Here is a 16,868-nt window from a genome sequence, read left to right as displayed (position 1 = left end):
CATAAACCTTTTTGAGTTCCCCAAACCACCACATACCATACATAATAAACATATAATGGGCCCCCGCCCTTCATTACGCCTCGCCCGACATCGAGTTCCACCCAGCCTCGGGCCCTGCCCGACATCGAACCATGCTCGATTTATAGATCTGCCAATCATCAGGCCCCGCCCGATACACATATAAACATATAAATATGTAGACATCGAGCCCCGTTCGGTATACATACAAACGCATAACACATGTAAGAGTCACACAAACGTCTAGCATTCTAACATAATAAACCATGAGCTGGCAATGGTGCCTTCGACCCTCTAAACACAATGAGGAAACTCACCTCAAACTGCCGAATCTCATAGATAAATCTCTGGCTACTAGTTCGAAAATCCCTGCACTATGATCATAAAATAACATCCAATTAATAATTGGATCCTGACCCATAACTAAGAGTCTAAACTAGGGTAAGACACCATTTAACCTTTTACCTAATTTGGCCCAAGGCCAAGGCCCAAACCAACTACTTAAAAGACCTAATTCTAAAATGGTCACCCAAAAGCCCAATCTTCCAAATTGGGCCCAAATCCCTTTGTGGGCCTTCAACCAAAAAAATATAATATATTAACATCATCCCAAAACTAGAAATCTGATGGCCCGACAAGACCCTAATCTCCTAAGGTCAAAACATGGGCCCAAAACCGAGAAGCCCAACTCCTAAGTCCACCTGCTGAGTACGCAGGGCGTACTCAGCCCGTAGGCTTAGCGTACACCCTCTAGGGATAGTACCCGCAGCGTACCAGCTTGGTATGCCCAAAACACTCCCCAGTTGGCCACCCCACTTCATTAAGCACTTAATCCATTGAGACTTCAAGCCAAACCCTCAGATCTGATTCTATAAGACCAATTATCACGTAAAGTTGGCAACTTTACACACATGCATAGCTTAATGGGGGTCAAGAGCTCAAAAAGAGCTAAACAAAGGTCTTAACACATGCATGGTCCAAGATACACCATAAATCTTGCATTTTTATGAGCAAGGTGACCAAAAGAAGCATAGATCTAACACCAATACTTCTGGAGTGAGTCAAGAAGCTCATTAATCACTCCAAGGACTTAAAAAACATAAAATAACAATATAACTAGATCTAGCATCATGGAGCATCAAGATGTGAGCTTTTTACCTCACGACATGATCTACCTCAAAAAAAAGATAGCAAACTGATATTGCCATATTTATAAACATTTTAGGCAATATTTTAATACATTTAAGTAATAATTTTGTTGATTACAAAGATATGGGATACTTATTGAATTAATTTACATTGTGTAGCCAATAAAGACACTCTTGAAGAATAAGGACCATGGTGACAAGCATTGGAACTTTGGAGGATTAAAGTTTAAAATAATATGATTTTAGCAGAAAAACCAAGATCCTGATGTGGGGACTAAGGTTACGATGTGAGGATCAAGTTTCTAGAAGATTAGTATGCAGAAGAGTAGAATCCTTGCTTGATACATATATTTACTAAGATCATGCCGTGAGAGCAATGTCAGTTTTGCAAAATTTGAAGGATAGAGGACACACATTTTTGCGTGCCCTAAAATTAATGTCCAAAAAAAATACAAACACGGAAGACGCTTATCTTAAATGTGTGTCATCTACAAGTGTTACTTTATAATTTTTTACTGGAACATGCGTTTTTAAAGGAGGAAAATGAAATCCTCTGAAATTATAAAATTTTGAACTACCCCACTTCTACACACTCTTCTCTGTATCTCTCTTCCTTCTCTCTCTAAACCCTAAGCCATCGCCACTACCATTGAACCATAAAAACTCAATCCACACTTCATGCCTTATGTGATTATCTCCTCTTCGGCTCTCTAATCTACGATTTCAGTCTGAAAACATCTATCGACCTCCCTGCTTAGATTAGAAACCCAAAAAATTAGAAAACGCCACATTGCCGAGCGTGTTGGCGCCGATGCTCTAGTGTACCTTGTCATCGTTTTATAATTTTTCCGACCCTTTAATTTTAGCAAACCCACCGGAACCCTAAGTCTTTCCTTTTACGCTTTCACATCTTTCTTTCCCTAATCGCATGTATTTAACTCACTATTTGGGCATTTTGGTAAGAGTGTAACGATTTCACTATGCCCATGGAAAGTCTCGCAAATTCTGCCATGGAAGTAGCCTCTCGCTCGTTAGCTTCTAACGATTGCAGTACCAGATTCACCGTCGGCTGCCATTCCTTTCTGAGCATTGTTAGGGTTAAGCGATGGAATGGTGTGACTCGTGCTATCACAACTGAACCGAAGCCCAAGGCAGTCAATCCTAGAACATCAAGAATTCTCGATGGATCTTCAATCAACAACACTTCCACCGTACATTAATATTTTCTCTTGCTTTCAATTCTTATATGTAAGTTACTAGTTATGTGTTCTGTCTGTGAAGAAATATTCATGTTTCAAATTTGAATTGTTATTGTCTGTAGAGAATGGAGACAGTTTCACAAGAGATTAGAAGAGTTAGGGCTCAGATGGAAGAGAATGAGCAATTGGTGATCTGAGCACCCTTCCCTATATTTACATAAATACATTCTTTATTACATTCACTCATATGATTTCCTTCTTCAAACCCAAAACTTTCAGCTAATGGATCTACTTTTCTCATTCCTGGAGCCAACCCGTTCCTATAGTGCTTTGTTGGCTGGTTACTTCAGCAAGGTATGTTCTTTAAAGTTAGGTGCTTTTTTCATTGAATATACATATTATCATTTATTGTAAGATGAATCGGAGAAAGGGCATTTTGGGTAACTGTTATATATATTCTACTATATAATAGGTTGTGATGTGCCTCATGTTGTGGAAGACAATTCCACTTAGGAATTATGTTCAAGTGAGTAAACTTATCAATACATGTTGGTGTAGTTTAATTTCTATCTTGTTTGATACTCTACTTGAATATTACAGCTTCTATTTTCATTCTTGAATATAATTTTATATATGTCAACAGGTGCATCAAAATGTACTCCAACAGCTGGTTGATTTGATTGGAATTACATCAATCATGGAGGTTAGTAAATTTTCTATCCAGCATTAACTGTTTTACACTTTTACTTTGAGCTTTATGATTTCTTTAACTTAAAAGTAAATGATTACTTTGTCCTTTTTCTAAACACAGGTCTTGGTAAGACTTGTTGGAGCTGATGATCATATGTATCTCGGTTCTGTGGATGTGATGCAGTGGTTAACAGATAGCAATCTACTGGAGATGATTGTGGATAAATTAAGTCCATCAGTGAGTACAATTACAATTTCATATTTGATATATGTACTTATATATTATATGTTTACATGATTTAATATTGATTGATTGTATCTAAATAATGACTACAGAGTTCTCTTGAAGTACATTCAAACGCAACAGAAACTTTATGTGCTATAACTAGAAACACATCATCTCCTCTTGCCTCTAAACTTTCTACCTCAAGGTTAATATCTTCATTCCTCTCATATATTATAATTTATGTTTAATGACTATATATATATATATATATATATATATATATATATATATATATATATATATATATATATATATATATATATATATATATATATATATATATATATATATATATATATATATATATATATATATATATATATATATATATATATATATATATATATATATATATATATATATATATATGGTTTTCTCTCTCCCAGTTTTTGGTCATGCATTGGAATTGGATGATTCACCTCCATTTTATTGTTTTCGTGGGCATCATGTATAAGAGTCACCTGTTCAAGTCAATCAAAAAACTGTAGGAGCAACGTTGCCTCAATTCAGTGAGTTTTATGCATATGATTTTCATTTTTTCATGCTTTACAAAAACATTGTATTGATTATTCAAATGTTTCAGGTGACTTGTTGAGTAAGCCACAACTACATTACTAAAATGTAAAAATTGACCCTGATCTAAATCTAATTAGTTAATTGTTAAATTTTCCTAGGTACCCTTTTAATAATGATTTGCATCATCACATCGAGAGTATAATATATTCCTGTTTAGAAAGCACAAACAATACTGTAATTGATCATCTCTTTCAAGGATGCCGTTTGTTTCCCAAGATTCTTCAAACAGAAAACAATCCCTTCCATTCTGGAGAACATATACATATTCAGGTGCTTTATTTAATCTATTATAAGTTTATAACCAATAATTATTATGAATATAAAGTTTGACATGTATTATAATATTATATGTTTAAAGTTCAAATACATGTTGTGATTTAGGAAAGTATTGAATGGAATGAGTGGCAAGCTACAACTCTACAGGATCGGAATATGGTTGAAAATGTTTACCGATGGGCTTGCGGGTGTGGCAAGCTACAACCCGCTGATATTCCAATAACTGCTCGCACCATCAAACCAGATAATCCTCGCGCCAACTAACAAAATACAAATGTTAAATCAATAATTGACCTAACAACCCAAAAGCGGAAAGCCCAAAATCTTATTAATTACCTAAAGCCCAAATATGGCCCAATTATCTAGTTGTGACCAAACCCGTCATGGACCTAACCCGAGAAGGCCCAATATCCTAAAATACCTAAAATATCCAAAACTCAACCCTAGTCAAAATTCTAGTCAAAGATCCATAACCAACAAGTCAACAAACAAGAAAAAATCAAGTAGGCCAAGTACCCCCCGTGTACTCAGCTGGTATGCCTAACATACACCCTTTGGGGCTAGTATGCACAATATACCAGATAGGTATGCCCAGTGTACTCCCCTGAACCCCAATCTTCTCCATTAAGCACTTAACCACTTAATTCCTTGTTCTAAACTCTTAAATTTGATTCCTATGGATGACTTATCGTGTAAAGTTGGCAACTTTACATGCATGCATGGCTTAATGGGGCTCTAGAGCTCAAAAGAGCTTAATGAAAGGTCTTAACACATGCATGAGTCCAAATAAAGCATAAATATCACATTTTTATGCCTTTTGGACTCCCAAAACGTCTAGATCTACAAGATCAAGCCTCTAAAACAACCTTATCTCATAAGGACCAACAAAAAGAGGCTAAAATGACCATAAACAACCCAAAAGAAGATCCAACCAAAGAGATGACAAGATCAAAGCTTTTTACCTTTAATTGATTGGAAAAGATGAGAAACTTCTAGATCTACAAGCTCTTCTCCAAGAAATGAGTCTTCAACCTTATTCTTCTCTTACACAAGCCACCATAAACCCTATTCCAAGCTCCATAACTCACTCAAGGCACTTTAGGGTTTCAATGTTTACTAAAGGGGGTGGTGGCTTACTTAAAATGCCCAAAGGAAGGATAAAATGATGCTTATATAGGGGTAAAACTCTGAAATTAGGGTTTGGTCCTGAAGGTAGTACGCCCCGTGTACCCCTTAGTACGCTCGACATACTCAAGGACCATCCACGACCATTTACTTGTTATGCCCCGCATTCACAATGAGTACGCCCCATGTACTTATTGAACCTCTAAAACCCTAAAACTTCACTTGCCCCTAACTTCTTCATTCTAAGTCCGTTTCCGAAGAACTTTAAATCCACAAAAAGGTGACGAGAAACCCTACGCTTCTAACAACTCACATCCACCTTAAAACCTCCCTAACAAGAACCCAAAATTCATAAAGACCCGAACTTCCCAAATTACGAATATACTCTTGGGCTCTACAACAATATCGAACTCTTGGATTATCTAATCTATAATACCCACATCCAAAAGGGCCAAATACTTTCTTCCCTAAGGCCCTAAGCCTTATGATAACTGATGATCGGTCCACAATCCCGAATAATGAAGCAATCAAAATCAAGTGTTACAAAAATGTGGATGGTGATGAAAAGAAAAAGCTCGGTGCAAAGCTTGAGGTACTTAAGGGGGGAAGTAGGCACATACCCGTGCAACACATCAAGAATCTCAAATGATCTTCCACTAGAAGGTAAATAAGTAATCAACTTGAAATCAGGTTTTTTCTAAAAATGTATTAGATTCATGCATATATGTTGGTTTTGAGATTCTAGTTCTCCTCAAACTGGAATGTTTTAATTTTAAATGTGATAATAGGTATATTGAGATTATGAGTTCTTCAATAGCTTTTAGATCTGGAACTTTTTAAATATATTAACTGGGTGGGAACACAAATTAAATGGAATGAGAAAAATGTTTTTTTTGATAGTTCGAATTAGCTTTATGAGGTTCTTGACCTTTTTGAATGAAAGGAGAGTTTTGGTAAAAATAAAAATAAAAATGTAGGAAAGGGGAATTTTAGTTGATGTGGTTATGGACCTTTCTAGAAACTCAACACATGAACATTTGATTGAGCATATTGTAACAAATGTAAAAATTGTTACCGGTCGTTAACCGCTAAAAAGTGATAATCGTCAAGAATAATAGATTTAATACGTAGTATACATCAATTTATGATAAAATACAAGATTTTGTATTAAATTAGCTAAGAAAATCAGTCAAATCATCCGTAATCCATATAAATAAGTGAACAAAAAATATATTCCCGATCCCGAAAATATAAATTTCATAAAAATCTGACCTCGTATAAATTAGATATGATTTTTATAAGATAAAAAAAATTAATCACGCATAAAGAATGTGCAACGTCAAAAACTACGAAGTGAATGGTTGACTTTTAGTTAAAGTTACCAAAAAAAGAATCAGAGTATTCCTCAAGATAAGAGTTTTGAGAAAAAGGATGCAAAAATCGAAGTTCATACGAAAGAGATAATTTTTGCAAAATCATATAATCGTATAAAAATTAGGGCTAAAATTAATTTCAAAATTAGCCAATACAACCTGAACGAAAGTTGCAGTACTTGTTGATAGCTACACATGGATATAAAGAAAATTGAAAACAGAACTCATATGAAGAAGTTACGCAATTTACAAAAATCAACGTTTTCTACGTGTGCCCTTCGTGCATTGTGCAATGCGCTCAACGTTCTAGTAGAGCATACACAACATATTGGCCATGTGTTAGTAGATAGCATGAACCATGTAGCCAGGTTGCGACGTGCGCTTGGGCTGTCCCCAATTCCACATATAAATTGCTGCTACTGCTCCATTCGATTCTCACTCAAAATCTGCTTCTTTCTCTTATTCTTTCTCCGAAAATTCCTCCAAAAAAGCTTAGAAATTTATTTATTTTATATTCACTAGTCTTTTTCTTTCCAGACTGAGCATTCCCGAGTATCTGACCACTTTTCGGCAGGAAGAAATTACTGATAGAACCACGCTACAAGGGTGAGTATCACGTCCCATTTTTCCAACTTTTTTTCAAATATTGTTGGGGGGGGGGGGGGGGGGGGGGGTACATGAATATTATTTCTTCATTATCATTTTGCTATAAAATCAATATTTTTTATATTTTATATCGTTATTCTGCTCAAATAAAATAATAGATATTATACTCTATTGTTACTCTGCTAGAACCTTTATGTAACTTGTCAAAATTTATAACCAAAAATTTCATTTTTATATTAATAAAACAATCAACCACCATGTTTATAAAAATCAAAAAAGAGATCAAAGTATGACAACAATCATTCAGAAATACATCAGATTCAAATAAGGCAGAAAATCATGGTGTGTGCGATGTGATCATCCCGAGCCCTTCCCCCTTCGAACCAGAGGTACCTGAAACATAAACTGAAAACCCTAAGCATAAAACTTAGTGAGTTATCCAAAATACCACATACCAAACATATACATCATCTCAAGGCTGTATCGGGTCTATTTCACCCCCAAATCTATTTCACCACCGAGTCTATTTCAAATCATATATCCATACAAGGCTGTACTGGGTCTATTTCACCCCCAATTCTATTTCAACTCAATCAGTATTTTTGAACCGTATGGGTCTATTTCACCCCCGGGTCTATTTCACCCCTACATACATATAACAAACAGGCACATAGGCATACCGACATACATCAGGAGTCACAACGACTAGAAGCACATACAATCCCTAGTGTCCTATAGTATAGTGAGCAAACTCATCTCGATCTGCTGCTAAACAAATAGATGCTCGGGCTACTAAACCATAAAATCCTCGCACTAATCAATCAAATAATACATTAATTAAGAATTAGGTCATAAACCATAATCGAGACTTTAATTCAATAACCCTGACTCCTAAGGTAAAAGATCATGTTATCCATCCCTTTAATTGGCCCAATAAACCTTAGCCCAAAACTAAAAACACCCGAATCCCAAATATGGTCCAAATCCGTAATGGCCTAAGGTTTAATAATGGCCTGACTTAATAAAACTTTCGGCCCAAAAAGAGCCCAAAACCTAGATTCCAAAAGTGGCCTAAAGCCAAAAACCTAAAAATGGTCCTTGATGAGTACACTTAGCGTACTAGCTGGGTACGTCCAACGTACAACTCGCGAACAAGGGGCTAACGGGGTTCAAACCTAATACATGCAACGTATAAGGAAGTACGTCCGGTGTACTGGTCCATGAGCCAATCCTTATTGGATGGCTTAATCCCTTAAGACCTTTTCGTTTAAACTTCAGATCTACTCTAATAAAAGGTCTTAATCCATAATGTTGGAAGTTTTAAGCTTATGAATGGCTTAATAAGCCCTAAAAACCAACTTTAACACTTTATCCACATAAAATTAACACCAACCTTTGCATGGTTGAGTTAAACCCATAAAGCTACTATTTTTATGCACAAGGGACCTCAGAACTACTAAGATCCTAAACTTATGGAGTATCTTATACTCACAAGAACAACTCAAGGGACCAAAATATGCCAAAAATTCAAGTTATCTAGGTCTAAAAGATAAAACATCAAGTTTGAAACTTTATACCTTCTGGGACATGCCAAAATGATGAAGGTTCTTGATCTTCAAGATCCACTCCAACAAATGCTTAATCACTAAACTCCTACTTCTTCACAACGCACCAAAACACCAAAAGTTTACTTCAAAGGCTCAAGAGCACACAAGGAAATGCTAGGATTTCTTGGGATAAGCTCTTAGGGTACGGAGGCTGATGAAGGGGCAACCTCAAGGTCCATAAGGGAATTTAAATAGGGCCCAAACCCTAAAAAACAAGGTTTGTGGTCAACTCATGTATGCCCAGCGTAAGCCATCAACACACGCGGCTCACTTAAGGGAGTACGTCCAGCGTACCCAAGGACCAAAAATGCAATTTTCTTAAAATCAATTCCATAGATAAAAAGTACCTGAAACTTGATCGTTACACTTTAGGATATAAGATTATGTCTAGTACTCTGCCCAATTTTCATAGATAATATTATACTAGTCGTTATACTGGCAAAATCTCTAGGGTAACTTAGTACCTAGCCGTTATTATGGCCAAATCTCTCGGATAGCATTATACCTAGTCGTTATTCTGTTAGATTCTCATAGACAATATTTACTCTACATCGCCGTAATGCTTGGTTTAAATGGATAATAGTAGTATATTATGTCGGCACAATGTTTGATTCAAGTGGATAATAGTAGTATATTAGGTTGTCACTACATACGAATAATAGTAAAATATTATATCGTCAATACGCTCGATTTAAACAGATAATAGTTTTATATTATATCGGTCACTACGTTGGATTTAAACGGATAATAGTATTATATTATGTCGTCACTACGCTTGGTTTAAATGGAAAATAATAGTATATTATGTCGTCACTACGCCTGATCCAAATGAATAATAGTAGTGTAATTGTAACACTCAGTTTTAGATTTGCTTCTTTATTCGGGGTTGCGGCCCAATCTTTAGTGGTTATGAGGCTTAGGGCATTGTGAAAGGAAGAATTTGGCCCTTCTCGGGTGTGGGTGTTATGGTTTAAGTAACCCAAGTGTTTCATTGTGTCTTCAGAGGTCAAAGGTATAATCGTAATTTGATAATTTGGTATTTTATGTACTTTGGGTTTTGTTTGGGAGGTTTTAAGGTGAAGGTGAGTTATTAGAAGTTTAGGGCTTCTCATCACCTTTTCGTGGATATAAAGAATGTCAAAATCGGAGCTATAACAAAGAAGCTACGACCATTTAAAGTTATAAGGGTTTAGGCCAAACCGGGTACGCATGGTGTACAAGGGTGGTACGCATGGCGTACACAGGAATTTGGATGCGGGAGCATTTGGGAACGTGTTGTGTTCTTCAGGCTAGATTAAATCCCTAATTTAGAGTCTTGGACCCTATTTACACACCTTAACTCACCTCCAGCCCTCAATTCCTCCGGCGTCCATTCTCTATAACCCTAATAACGAAACCCTACCCTCTATTTGAGTGATTCTTGATCTTCATAGTGATTTAAGTGCGTCTTCGTGCTTAAGGAGGAAGAAGGAGCTTCTTGAAGGGTCATTGGTTGGCTTGGAAATTTTGTATCCAAACTTCATTCAGATAGATCTAGCACATAATCGTTAATACAACATCTAGGGATTTCTTTCAGTGAAATTCTACATTCGAGGTGAGTCTCCTCACTGTTCTATGGGTCGAAGGCACCAATGTGGTCCCATTTGGTTTATGTATTATAGGAAGACCCGAGGGTAACCCTTGGCAGTTTGTATGAAAGACCAGGAGGCGGTTCCTGGCAATCTGTATGCAAGACCAGTGTCTTAAATCTGGCAGATAATTGGTTAAGTAGTTGTAGAATGTATGTTAGTTGTCTTTGTGATGCCTACATGGAAGACCAGGAGGTGGCTCCTGGCACTTGTCTGTAAGACCCAAGGTTTTGGTCCCCGGCCTGGTAAGGAAGACACTGAGGCGACTCGTGGCATAATGGGAAGACTATGGTTGGCACATTGCACTTTTTATTGAATGTTATGTATTATATGGTTGTATATGTATTATATGTATGGATCGAATGTTATGTATGGTATGTGGTATTTAAGGAACTCACTAAGCTTTGTGCTTACAGTTTGTGGTTTCAGGTACTTTTGGTTCGAAAGGGAAGGACCCAGTTTGATCGCAGTGCATACACCCGTGTTTTCCGCAACATGTGATTTTGGGAATGAACTTTGATGAATGTGTTATTTTGAAATCTTTTTAAATGATTAGATAACTTAGATTATTGTTTTGACTATAATAAAAATAAAATTTTTACCCTTGATTTTCAGGATGTTACAATAATATGTCGTCTATCAACACCAATAATAGCTATATCACCACTTTACCAATTTGGTTTTCCTGAGAATATCTATTTAAAATAATTATATGTTAATTTTAATCATACTGTAACAGCCTGGAATTTCCAGGTATTTATTAATTGATTTATTTTTGGAGATTGTGAGTGGACTCGGCGAGTTGGAGCTCAAACTCGCCGAGTAGGATCGCGGTTTTGGGCACGGGTTCGCGTCCGGACTCGGCAAGTCCAAGAGTGGACTCAGCGAGTCCATGCTGTGTGAGGAAACCCTAATTCCCGGGGTTTGAGACCTATTTAAAGGGCCTTATGGCCGTCATTTGTGCTCACCAATCCATAGAGAGAAACCCTAGAGTGCTTGAACGTTTTGAGAGAGAAAGGAAGCATTTCTTGACCTTTGTGTGTTATTTAGCAAAGAAGAAGGAGGTTCTAGCCAAGAGGAAGCAAAGGAGGTTGCTATACTGTGGATTTGAAGCTTAGATCATCGAACTAGAGGTATGACTTCGACTCATCTTCTATTTTGTGAAGTATAATTGGATTTAGGGTTTCTTATGGCCTTTATTGGGTTGATTTGATGCCAAATAGTTCCTTTCTAATGTTGAGGCTTTGGATCTGGATCCATAGAGGTCCAGAGAGCCTCACTCATCAAGCTTTATGAAGATCAATGGAGATTATGGCCTTGAGTTGTAGTATTTGGGACAAAATCATCATATATGGTCATATAGATGTTGTATGTACATCAAGATAGTGACTTTACGTGCTAAATAAGCTTGGAAGGATTGGATCTATGAGTTAATGGACCGGATCTGACCTCATGAGCAAGTTTGAGTCATTGCATGGCATGGACTCGCTGAGTCCGAAGAACAGACTCTGTGACTAGCATGAATATTGCCCAGACCACACAGCAAGTGGTCTTTCCGAGTTGAGGGTTTGACTCAGTGAGTCAAAGAGAGTCAGAGTGGGTTGACAGGTGGACTGAATCAAGCTGGACTCGCCGAGTTGTTCTTGAGACTCGGCGAGTTGAGTCGTGGTGGCCCCACAACTCATGCTAAGTGGAACTCGTCGAGTTAGGAGAATACTCGACGTGTCAAGAGAGGATCCCAGGGAAATCAGTGTATGCGCTTAGACTCGCCGAGTCGTTATAGTGCACTCGCCGAGTTCGGTAAAAGTTGACCGTTGACCATTGACCAGCGTTGACCTATGTTGACTTGTTAAGGGTAGTTAACCTTAGTTGGGAAAGTGTTAATTAGGGATGTATTGTGTTATAGGAGGACTATAGCTCGGGAGATCGAGCACTAGTGATTTCAGGATTTACGAATTACCGAGACACGCGAGGTGAGTCTTCTCACTATACTTTACCTTGAGTAGGTAACCAGAGTTATGTGATAGAGTATTTGTATGCTATGCATGTTATGTGTTGTATTGCATTATTTCTATGTGATTTATGATGTGCATGTTTACAGAGTTAGAACCTGAGGGTTCACAGAGTTTGGGTGCACGGACCCACAGAGTTATAGCCTCGAGTGGCTAATATGTGTTATATGTGGTATTTGGGGAACTCACTAAGCTTTGTGCTTACAGTGTTTGATGTTATTTGTTTCAGGTACTAGTGATGATCGCGGGAAGGCTCCGGCTTGATCAGTACACATGCATGGGATTTATGATTTTGAGATCTTGGGATTTTGTATTACTTTGATTGAATGATTAAATATGGTTGTTTTCTAAATATTAAATGAATTATGTTTTATAAAAATTTGAAAATTTTGTTTTGAAATTTACGGTGTTACAATTTGGTATCAGAGCCTTGGTTTGAGGGATTCGGGTACACCTTCGGGAGTATTTGAACTCAAACTGAGGATTTGGAAAATATTTTCAAAAGAGAAACAAACTTTTCTAAAAGTAAAAGATTTTTAGAAGAAACGTGTGTACGATCAATCAGCGCCCGAACGGTGATTTCCCAAAATACCCTTATATTATGTGTTTATGAAAATTGATATGATGTATTCTCTCGGTAGAGTAGGCTAGGTATTCTTATTAGGACTAGAGTGCCCTGATTTGTGATGCCTTAGCCTAGGGAGATGTGAGCTGCTATGAGATGCTTGAGAGTGAATAGGTAGCAGCGAGGAGCTTATGAGAGATTTGTTAGAGAGTAATAGAGTACTTGAAAATTGGGATCCGAAGAGGAGGATTTGGGGTGTGTACTGAAACGGTGTGGACAGTAGTATTGGGCCCATACTACTGAAAGCACCGGGGCGGTGTACGGTCCAAGTAAGAATCTTCGCATGCCAAGGAACAAGGAGGGATGAGTTGTCGAGTGTGAGTATGCTCGAGCGGATTCTAATTTATCATATGTTGTATTTCAGAGGTTGATCATGGTGAGGACACGTCATATGTCGAAGGGTGTTGGGGCAAGTGATGAGGAGATCCGACAGATCATTCATGAGGAGGTGGCTGCGGTCATCAGGGCAGAGATACCAGAGATGTTCGGGTCTATTAAGACCGCGCTGATTGAGACCTTCGACGAGCGTTACGCTACTCTTTCTGAGGCTGCTGTTGTGGCGGCCACTGCAGCTGTTGCTGCTGCTAGGCCGCAGGGTGGGGACGCGTTGCTGTTTCGGGAGTTCAACAACACGAAACCACCGGAGTTTGATGGGACCCAGGACCCGGTGGCGGCTATGAGATGGATTTCTGACATAGAAGGGTGTTTCTTCACTTGCTCATCTCCTGAGCATTTAAGAGTACGGTTCGCGCTGAACCAGCTTCGCTTGGGAGCGAAGGACTGGTGGAAGTTTGTCACATCACACTTTTCGCCTGCTGAGCTTGCGGCAGTGACCTGGGAGAGGTTCACTGCCATGTTCCGAGATGAGTACATTCCCCAGGTGGAGAGGGAGCGTTTGGCCCAGGAGTTTCTGACCCTCAAGCAGGGCACTGAGTCTGTTACGGTGATTACCAGGATGTTTCACGAGAGGACGATGTTCTGCCCTGAGCACGTGTCCACTGAGCAAGCATGTATGAGTCGGTATTTGAGTATCTTGAGACGAGACATTCGGGAGTTTGTGGTGAACTCCTCATACCGGACATTTGCTGAGCTTCAGGCAAATGCCCGGAAGAGGGAGATCGAGTTGGAGACTTAGGCGAGGGAGGAGGCTGAGTCTCATGGGAGGGATCGGCGACCGGCACAATTCCAGCCGGCAGCCAAGCGGGCCAAGCCCGCTGATCCCAAATCAGGGAGCCAAAAGGGCTGCACTTGTGGAAAGTGCGGCAAGGGTCATGATGGAGTGTGTAGAGTGGGATCTTGCTACAAATGTGGCAAGGAGGGGTATATGGCCAAGGACTGCCCCAAGGGGTTTGCAGTATGTTTTCACTGCAACCAGACCGGACACCGGAAGGCGGAGTGTCCGCAGTTGCGGGGATCAGCTCAGGGAGCACCTCATGGATCTGCCCCTGCCGCCATCAGAGCTACCGGGAGTCGGCCAGTGAAGGCCGAGGCGCCGAGGGAACGTGGGAGAGCGTTTCAGTTGACCGCGGTGGAGGTCCGCGCAGCGCCCGATGTCGTGGCTGATATGTATTCTTTCGTGTATTTATTGTAATGTTGAAATATCATGCTTATATTATGTTATGCGTAGGTACTTTTCTTGTGAATTATGTACCTGCCTTGGTATTATTTGACTCGGGTGCGAGTCGGTCTTTTGTATCTCTGGCTTTTAGTCAGCACGTCAGTGTTAGTTGCGAGGCACTGAGTCGGCCTCTGAGAGTTTCCATAGCTGATGAGAAGCTGATATATGCCACGGAGGTGATCCGTGGGTGCGCACTCGAGATTTTCGGTGTTGAGTTCCCGATTGATTTGGTTCCTATTGCCATGGGGGATGTCTATGTCATTGTGGGCATGGACTGGTTGAGCAGGTTCGGTGCGGTTATCGACAGCGAGCGACAGCTAGTGACCATACGAGACCCTAGTGGGGGAGTTCTTACAGTGTACGGCGAGGGTACCCGTTCTGGATCAGCATTTTGTTCGTCCGCTAGGGTGAGGCAGTGTCTACAGTAGGGTTGTAAGGGTTTTGTGGCGTACGTATCAGATACGCGGGTTGATTCCAGGAGGCCGAGGTCGGTGGAGGAGGTTCCTATAGTGTGTGAGTTCCCAGATGTCTTTCCATAGGATTTTCCGGGTGTGCCTCCCGAGAGGCAAGTAGAGTTCAGTATCGATTTGGTTCCGGGGGTCGCGCCTATCGCTAAGGTGCCTTATCGTCTTGCACCTCCAGAGATGCAAGAGTTATCCTCGCAGCTTCAAGAGCTACTGGGGAAAGGGTTTATTCGGCCGAGCAGCTCGCCGTGGGGAGCGCCTATTCTGTTTGTAAAGAAGAAGGATGGTTCACACCGGATGTGTATTGATTACCGGGAGTTGAACAAGCCGATGGTCAAGAACCGTTACCCGTTGCCGAGGATCGACGATTTGTTCGACCAGTTGCAGGGAGCATCTTGGTTCTCCAAGATCGATTTGAGGTCTGGATACCATCAGGTGAAGGTGCGAGATGAGGACGTCCAGAAGACAGCGTTTAGGATGCGTTATGGGCATTATGAGTTTGTGGTGATGCCTTTCGGGCTCACCAATGCTCCGGCAGTGTTCATGGATATCATGAACCGGGTATGCAGGCCGATGTTGGATCGGTCGGTGATCGTATTTATTGATGACATTTTGGTATATTCGAGATCTAGGGAGCAGCATGAGGAGTATTTGAGGGAGATCCTCGGAGTTCTGAGATCGGAGAGGCTTTATGCCAAATTCTCCAAGTGTGATTTCTGGTTGTGAGAGGTCCAGTTCCTAGGACATCTTGTTAACCAGGATGGGATATTGGTTGATCCGGCCAAAGTGGAGGTAGTGATGAGTTGGGAGGTGCCGCTCCGAGATTAGGAGTTTTATAGGGTTGGGCGGTTATTATCGGAGATTTATCAGGGATTTCTCTAAGATCGCAGTGCCACTCACTAGGTTGACCCGGAAGGGTGTTGCTTTTTCATGGGGCCCCGAGCAGCAGGCCTCCTTTCAGACGCGTTGCCAAAGATTATGCGAGGCCCCGGTGTTAGCCCTCCCAGAGGGAATGGATGACTTTGTTGTATACTGTGATGCATCGATTTTGGGGTTGGGAGCGGTGCTGATGCAGAGAGGGCATGTGATAGCGTATGCATCGAGGCAGTTGAAGCCTCATGAGTCGAGGTATCCCACCCATGACCTATAGTTGGGGGCAAGGGTGTTCGCCCTCAAGATTTGGTGCCATTATTTGTATGGGGTTCGGTGTAAGATATACACGGACCATAAGAGTCTGAAGTATTTGATGGATCAACCCAACCTAAATATGCAGCAGAGGAGGTGGTTAGATGTGGTTAAGGATTACGATTGTGAGATTCTGTACCATCCGGGCAAGGCTAATGTGGTAGCCGACGCCCTGAGTCGTCGGGCGGAGAGCGCCCCATTGCGAGATGTATGTTTGCGATTGACCGTGATGACTCCTGTGTTGGACACCATTGGAGGAGCACAGGCTGAGGCAATGAGGTCGGAAAACCAGAAGAAAGAGCGAGTTGTTGGGTTGGTATCGGAGTTCGTTACCGATGGTAGGGGGCTTATGACTTTTCAGGGGCGTATTTGGGTACCGTTCGTGGGAGGTACGCGTGCCATTTTGATGGAAGAGGCTCATCGGTCGAAATT

This window comes from Lactuca saligna, chromosome 1 (genome assembly GCF_052625555.1).
Source record: "Lactuca saligna cultivar CGN05327 chromosome 1, ASM5262555v1, whole genome shotgun sequence".
NCBI lineage: Eukaryota > Viridiplantae > Streptophyta > Magnoliopsida > Asterales > Asteraceae > Lactuca > Lactuca saligna.
Note: the sequence above shows the minus strand (reverse complement) of the source record.